The sequence below is a fragment of the Megascapheus bottae genome, chromosome 13 (genome assembly GCF_031878675.1).
Source record: "Megascapheus bottae isolate mThoBot1 chromosome 13, mThoBot2.hap1, whole genome shotgun sequence".
Taxonomy (NCBI): Eukaryota; Metazoa; Chordata; class Mammalia; order Rodentia; family Geomyidae; genus Megascapheus; species Megascapheus bottae.
This window is the reverse complement of record NC_143521.1, coordinates 11,071,884-11,080,824: the sequence shown is the minus strand read 5'-3', so window position 1 is coordinate 11,080,824 and position 8,941 is coordinate 11,071,884.

Genomic DNA, 8,941 nt, shown 5'->3' with positions numbered 1-8,941 from the left:
TCTCATGACAGTCTCACCGAGGGCGCACTTCAACTAGGTGACCTGCAGGGGGCACTGTAATCACTGGGAAAGGAAAGGTTTTATGAGAAAGACTAATAGATTATTAGATTAAAAAACAAGATTAACAAAGGAGTCAGGAATTTAACCTACTGGTAGAGTGCTTGTCTGTTATGCACGGAGCCCCGGGTTCAGTTCCTCAATTCCTCAGTACCACGTACACAGGAAAAAAACATAGTCAATAAAATGAAAACCTCAGGCTGGATGGTGGCTTGTGCCTTAGCTACAAAGGGGGCTGAAATCTGGGGATTGCTGTTAGAAACCAGCCTAGGCAGACATGTTCAAGTGACAAATATCTCCAAATAAACCAAAAACCTGGAAGTAGAGCTGTGGCACAAGGTAGTGAAGCATCCACCTTAAGTGAAAAGGATAAGAGACAACAACCAGGCCCTGAGTCCCTGAAGTCAAGTCCCAGTACTAATGCAAGCACATATAAACATACACATAAACCAGACATAGTACTTTTAGTAGAACTTTTCTCCTAAGAAGCTTTCTCTGATCCTCAGCATAAGGAACATGAGGAAGATATAGCCTTCTGAATAGTCCCACCTCATATGGCAGAGTATGTAAATGGCTTTATAATAAAAGCTTCTTTATTCTGGTGGGGTTTTTGTTTTGTTTTGTTTTTTGTTTTGGTTGACTGTGGGCTTGAATTCTGGGCCTGACTGCTGTCCCTGAGCTGGTCAGTCCAAGGCTAATACTCGATTCCACTTCCAGTTTTCTGGTGGTTAATTGGAGATAAGAGCATCACAGACTTTCATGCCCAGGCTGGCTTTGAACTGCAATCCTCAGATCTCACCCTCTTGAGTAGCTAGGATTATGGGTGTGAGCCAGTGACACTAGCACAACAATGTTCACTGCAGCATTATTTACGTACGTAGCGAAGATATAGAACCAACCCAGATGCCCCTCAGTAGATGATTGGATAAAGTTGTGATACTTATACACAATGGAATTCTATGCTGCCATCAGAAATAATGGCATCACCCCATTCGTTAGGAAATGGAAAGACATGGAAAAAAATCATATTAAGTGAAGTAAACCAGACCCAAAGGAACACAGGCTTCATAGTTTCCCTCAGTTGTAATGATTTGTACACACTAGGACTCTCCTAGCAGAGGATTACAATAGCACAAAACCTAGGTTCATATGGTCATATAGAATGAGACTAAACGAAAGGAACTCTAGGATATGGAAACAAAAGCTTTATCTTATGTGATGGTTATTCTTAACGCACTAAGTTATTTCTCTTCTCTTTTTTGCCCTTATAGTTAATCTCATATTATTACTGTATCTGACTTTTTTACCTGGTATATTGTATATATCTTATTTGAAATAGGAAAGGGAAGGAGGTAAACAAGATGATTGGGAGGGGGTGGGGAGAAATGGGGACAAAAATATTAGAGGGGGTATCAGTATGTGAAAAGTAATGCACCTACTACCTGATGAATGTAACTGTAACCCCTCTATACATTATTCCAACAATTAAAAATATTAATTATAAAAACAAATTGTGTGTGTGTGTGTGTGTGCGCACGCGGCGCGCGCTATCCTGTAGCTTAAACTCTGCCTGGTCAGAGTCCTTGAGCTCTTTGGCTCAAGGCATATGCACTACCACTTGAGTCACAGTTCCATTTAGAGCATTTTGATAGTTAATTAGAGATGAGTCTCATGGACTTACCTACCTGACGCTGCCCCCTGTTTTTCCACTCATGAGTGAACTATGATCTTCAGATCTTAGCCTCCTGAGTAGCTAGGATTACAACTGTGATCCACTGATGCTCAGCCAAGTAAATGTTTTCAATTTTATTTGTTTTTCAGCACTAACTTTGTAAGTTTGGTCTTAAAATATATTATTATTGCATTTATTGCTCAGTGTATGAGTTGCTTTTGTGTAAGCTGCTTAGTAGTAGAGCACTTAACTAAGAAGCACAAAGCTCTGGTTCAATTCAATACACATACAAACAAAATCCCCTACCTATACATTAAACTAAATAAAGTAGCCAAAGTCCAAGCAAGCCTTTCTAATGATCTCCTTTCTTTTATTTCTTTGTGGTTTTTATTATAATTTCAATAAGGTGGAAATTTCAGAACAACCAATCAATTCTTAAAAATCTCTGACTTCTATATCGGATATAATTGTATTTGGTTATCTGAAATTGGATAGGGACTGGGGGAAAACAAGATGAGGGGTGGGGGAGGGGGAAGGGAAATGGGGACCATGACATGTGAAAGGGTATCAATGTGTGGGAATTAAGGCACCATTTATCTGGCAAATATCATGTAACCCTTCTATTAATTACAATAAAAAATATATTTAAAAAAATCTCTGACTTCAGGGCTCGGAGTTTGGCCTAGTGGTAGAGTGCCTGCCTAGCATGCACGAAGACCCGGGTTCGATTCCTCAGCACCACATAGATAGAAAAAAGCCGGAAGTGGTGCTGAGGCTCAAGTGGTAGAGCTCTAGCCTTGAGAAAGTCCAAGGACAGTGCTCAGGCCCTGAGCTCAAGCCCAGGACTGGCGCAAAAAAAAAAAATCTCTGACTTCAAAAATAAGTTACCTTGAGCTGGCACTGCAGGTAGCTCATGTCTATAATCCTAGCTACTCAGGAGGCTGAGATCTGTGGATCAAGGTTCAAAGCCAGCCTGTGCACAAAAGGATCTGAGACTCTTTTTTTTAAAATTTTTTTTTATTGTAATTAGTAAAAGGGTTACATGATATTTGCCAGATAGAAGGTGCATTAATTCACATACATTGATACCCTTTCACATGTCTTGGTACCCGTTTCCCTCCCCCCCCCAAACCCCCCACCCGTCTTGGTTTTCCCCCCTTCCCTATCAAATTTCAAATATCCAAATACAAATAAATTCAATATATCAGATAACAAAGTGAGATACTATACCAATATGAGATAACCAAGGGACAGCAAAGGAGATGAAAGACAACATAGTACATTAAGGACAACAATCATTCATTATATGGCTTTTGTTTCAATATCCTGGAGGTCCTTTCAATTAGCTTCATACTATATGGCCTTATGTATCAAGATTTTGCTCTATTGCAGATCTCTGCTAGTAGAGCCCAAGGTTTCTACTGATTATGACGAATGAGGGAAACCACTGAGCCTAAGTTCCTTTGAGTCTGGCTTACTTCACTTAATATGATTTTTTCTAAGTCTTTCCATTTCCTAACAAATGGGGTGATGTCATTCTTTCTGACAGCAGCATAGAATTCCATTGTGTACAAATACCACAACTTGTTGATCCACTCATCAACTGAGGGACATCTAGGTTGGTTCCATATCTTTGCTATGGTGAATAGTGCTGCCATGAACATTGTTGTGCTAGTGGGTTTAGTATGTCCTTGTTTCTGGGTGGTTGGGTAAATGCCAAGTAGTGGAATTGCTGGGTCATAGGGGAGTTCTATGTTTAGCCTTTTGAGGCACTGCCACACTGCTTTCCATAGTGGTTGAACGAGTTTGCACTCCCACCAACAGTGTAGTAGTGAGGATCTGAGACTCTTATCTCCAAATAACCTCTAGAAAATGGGAAGTGGGGCTAGGTTCAAGGGTAGGGTAGTAGCCTTAAGCTGAAGAGTTCAGGTAGTCTTGAGCTGAAGAGCTCAGGGACAGCACCCACTCTGAGTTCAAGCCCCACAACCCCCTCTCCAAAAGTCACCTTTTAGACTTTTCCCATTGAAGGAGGCTCAGAAAGAGAGTTAAAAGCACTTGCATTTTGTTTTATTGGATCAGAGTTTTATGGGTGTGAGGCCAAAGATTTTCTCACATTTATTCATTCACTAGCTGAGATCTGAATATGTCACAATCTGACTAAGAAAAAGTCCTTGTTTTCAAACTTGCAGCCAAGTGAAGAATAAGAATAAAGAAGTTATTAGCCAGGCATGGTGACTAATGCCTGTAATCCTAGCTACTCAGGAGGTTGAGATATGAGGATCAGGGTTCAAAGCTAGCCAGGGCACAAAATGACCAAGACTCTTATCTCCAGTTAACCTCTAGAAAATGAAAAGTGGGGCTTGGCTCAAAGGTAGGGTGGTAGCCTTGAGTTGAAGAGCTCAGGGACAGTGTCCAGGTGGAATTCAAACTCTATGACCCCCCCAAAAAAACAAAGAATAAAGAAGCTAGGAGAGTCTCCTAGCTAGGAGAGTCCTAGATGTGTACTAATTATTAGAAATGAGGGAAATCATTGAGCCTATGTTCCTTTGGGTCTGGCTTACTTCACTGAATATAATATTTTTTCCCGTCTTTCCATTTCCTTACGAATGGGGCAATGTCATTCTTTCTGATGGCAGCATAGAATTCAATTGTGTATAAGTATCACATCTTGATCCAGTCATCTACTGAGGGGTATCTATGTTGGTTCCGTATCTTTACCATGGTAAATAATGCTGCATTGAACATCATTGTGCTAGTGGCTTTAGTATGTCCTTGTTTCTGGACGATTGGGTAAATGACAAAGAGTGGAATTGCTGGGTCATAGGGGAGCTCTATGTTTAGTCTTTTGAGGAATCGCCATACTGCTTTCCATAGTGGTTGAACAAGTTTACACTCCCACCCACAGACACACACAATTTATGTTTCTTTAAAAAAAAAGTCTGTAAAAAGTCATATATTTAGGTACTTTGTGATATCTCTTCCAAATATTGAATGCTTAACATAATTAGTGAAAGGACAGATGGTTTTCCTTTGATTGGAAATTATATGTATATATATGCACATATATATAATGAAACATACATATATGTGTATGTCACCATGAAGGTATATTTTAAGTTCTGTCTCTAGGTCTTTGTGGAAGGAGAGATGACTAGAAGTCTTTGTAATAATTAATAAACACAGATAACATATCACTAACCTGTTAATCATCAGCTGATAGTGGGGGCTATCTGAGGAGGTTCCTTGAAGGCATGAGGCCTTAACTCTTAAACCTTGAACCCTGCATTTCTCCCATCACAGAAAAGAAATTCAGGACAAGACACAAAATAAAGTAGAAGATGGGCATAATTTGTGAAACAAAGCAAAGAAAGCTGGGTGTCAATGGCTCACACTTGTAATCCTACCTACTCAGCAGGCTGAGAGCTGAGGATTGCAGTTCAAAGCTAACTCAGGTAGAGAATTCCATGAACCACTCATCTCCAATTAACCATCAAAAAGCTGTGACTTAAGTGGTAGGGTGATAGCATTGTGCTCAAAAGCTCAGGGATGGTACCCAGCCTTTGAGTTGAAGCCCTGGAACAAAACAACAACAAAAAATAATTATAATAGTACCTACCTAGACATGGGTCCAGGCCCATGGAAAGAGAAGCCAAATATTCTAACTTAGGGGGTTATTTAAACCAAAGGAAATCCTAAAAATTTTGTAGGTAAATTTTTTTCTTTGGCTCTGAGTATTCAATATGTTCCAAAAATTCTTGCTCTTTCATTGTTTTTGACATTATCATTTGGACCCAGAGACACTAAGTCTTTTTGGTTTAATAAATTTATGTGATATGGATATCTGCTCTCCCTGAGCAACACTTTATTATTTATTTATTCATTCATTCATTTTGCCAGTCCTGGGGCTTGAACTCAGGGCCCGGGCACTGTCCTTGGACACTTTTGCTCATGGCTCACACTCTGCCACTTGAGCCACAGTGCCATTTCTAACTTTTTCTGTGTATGTGATACGGTGGAATTGAACCCAGGGCTTTGTGCATGCTAAGCGAGCACTCTTCCACTAGGCTATGCTCCTGGGCCCCTGAACAACCTTTTAAACCAGATTGAGTTTTACCAAATGCTTTATTTAAGAAAGCGTTCTTTCTTTCTTTCTCTCTTTCTTCCTTCCTTTCTTTCTTTCTTTCTTTCTTTCTTTCTTTCTTTCTTTCTTTCTTTCTTTCTTTCTTTCTTTCTTTCTTTCTTTCTTTCTTTTTTCCAGTCCTGGGGCTTGAACTCAGGGCATAGGCACTGTACTTGGGCTTTTTCAAGGATAGTGCTCATACCACTTGAGCCACAGCACCACTTCTGGCTTTTTCTGTGTATGTGGTACTGAGGAAACAAACCCGGGTTTTCACGCATGCTAAGCAGGCACTCTACCACTAGACTATACTACTGGCCCCAAAAGTATTCTTTCTTAAGATAAATGTTTCTCTTTTGTAAGCATTTGTGCGATTAAAGGAGTGATTTACCAAGTATGCTTCCGAAAGATAATTGTCTTTCTTTAAGATCTGTTTGCCTGTCTGGGCTATGATAGTCACCTGAGGTTGGGAGTGAGATTTCACTGTATGATTCAGTTCAGCCAGGCCCTGTGAGACTGAAGAGAAGGGCCCTGTATAAAAAGGTCTCTTCACCCCGTGGGTGATTTGTACATAGTAAGGTTAGAGCATGCCATGATGTAGAAAGCTTCCTTCCCACCATTGCAGGCTTCTGGATGGAGTTCAGTAGGCAAGAAGGGGCACTGGTATAAGAGAAAGAGACCTGCTATAACTATAAACCTACTTCATCCACAGCTCTCCTTCTGGGTTTTGGGTGATTAATTGAAGATAAGATTGAAGATAAATCTCATGGACTTTTCTGCCTGGGCTGACTTCATCCAGAAAGAGAGAGAGAGAGAGAGAGAGAGAGAGAGAGAGAGAGAGAGAGAGAGAGAGAGAGACAGAGACAGGGACAGAGAGACAGAGACAGAGAGACAGAGAGACAGAGAGAGACAGAGAGTTACTATTTAGGCCCTGTGGTCAAGGTCAAGCCTTAGTACTAGTGCATACACACACACACACACACACACACACACACACACAGATAAATGAGACTATAATTAGCCATTTGTAGCTATAAAATGTCATGAGAAAATCTGAACAAAATGTAATCCCAGCACTTGGGAGGCTGCAGCAGAAAGATCCCAAGTTCAAGGCCACTCTGGGTTACATTGTGAGACTCTGTCAAAACAATAACAATACCAGCAAACAAACCTCTCCTCCCCTAAAGAAACTAGTAATATGTTCCAGAAGAGGTATAAGAAAGATGAGGTGATTCCAGTGTATCTCCCAAAGGAATCATCAGAACATAACAGGAATAGAGCCTGTGGTCTTACTATTATAACCATTTAAAATCATCATCCCCGGAGATGTTCAAATTAGACCATGCTGCGATCTCAGAAGAGATAACCTGAGAAACATCGAGTTTAAAGAGTATGACTTTTACTTACTTGACTTGAGTTATATGTGCAGATGTGGCAATAAACAGCTGTACGTGGTGATCCATATAGCATGTGCTAATTGTAGGCCAGTCAGTCCTTAGATGAAATCCAAAACAGAACCCTCTCATAGCGTGGGGGATTTATGGAGCTGTGCACATACATCGGCATCCTCATGGGACCTTGTTTCCAGAAGCACAGGGGAGACCATTATCCTCCCAGATTGTTTAGTCATGGTCAAGGGTACATCACTAGTTTTCTTCGTATTCATGTGGACTCTTTCTCAAACTGTCACCAAGCGTCTTTCAGGAGCAGACCTGTTTTGTTTTGACAATAAATAAATAAGTCTGACAGAACATTTTTACTTTATGTAACACCCGAATAGCACTTAATATAAGAGATTTTGTAATGTTTTATGCTGAAAATGATTTTCCTTTAAACAGATTAGGAAATAGAATCTGAACTGGCAGAAGTTTATCTTACCATACTAATGAAAAGTAGAACCTGAAAAGCAGATTCCAAATTCCACCAGTAGCTGATAACACAAGGAATAAGAGCCATATAACCCAGATTTATGAACATCAGGCATGCCGTATTACTGGCATTGAACATTTGACATTTTTTTTGTATGTGCCAGTGCTGGAACTTGACTTTACAACTGATCTTGTTTGGATTTTCCATTCAGGGCAGGTGCTCTACCACTTTATTCCAGCTTTTTGGTGATTTATTAAGGATAAGAGTAGCACACACATTTTTTTTTTTTCCGATCACAGTTTCTTGCCTGAGCTGGCTTCAAACTGTGAACCTTAGATTTCATTCTCCTAGGTAACTAGGATTATAGGCGTGATCCACTAGTGACAAACTGATTTAATCTATGTTGGGAAAAACTGACCAGTAGTCACACAGCCAACATACAGTACAAAATCAGTGATTATAAGCTGGAAGCTTAGTGGTAGTGTGTGCACCTAACATGCACGAAGTCCTGGGTTCAATTCCCTGGAACCACATACCCAGAAAAAGCCAGAAGTGGCACTGTGGCTTAAGTGGAACTAGCCTTGAGCAAAAAGTGTCCAAGGACAGTGCTCAGGCCAAGGACTAGAAAAAAAAAAATCAGTGACTAAATGGGGCCTAAGAACCAATATAAATCCTGCAGCCTCTTCCGTGTAACACTCTGGTTTTCTCTTCCCAATGGAAGCAGATTAATTCAAGCTACTTCTTTTAGGCATGTCTATTAGTTTATATTTTTGAATGGCTTTAAATGTAACACATAAAATTAAAAGGTTTTGTGAATCACTGGAGCCTAGGAATCATGCTAAGAAATAAGGGCCGTCAACTCCACTATTGGTTTCAAACTTTGCTCAGGTAAACTCTGGATTGAGAGGTACAGTCACTTTTCCTTCATGACTGTAGGTGGGTGATAGCAGAAGAGGACAATACAGTAATAGCTAGAGCCTTAGAATTAATTGGAGCATGTTCTAACAGTCATCATAGTAGCTGGAGAGTTTTTAGTTTAACAGAGGCCAAAGTACATTGAAGCTACTAATTAATCTGCAAGTTGTTTTGTTTTTAATTGTTGCCATCAGCTGCTTACTCTCTGCTCATGGTGAAGAAATGACCTTTAGCACAATAAATTATTGGATGATGACTGTAATTCATTAATTAAAGTCAACTGTCAGGATGAGAAGTCTTTTTAAAAAAAA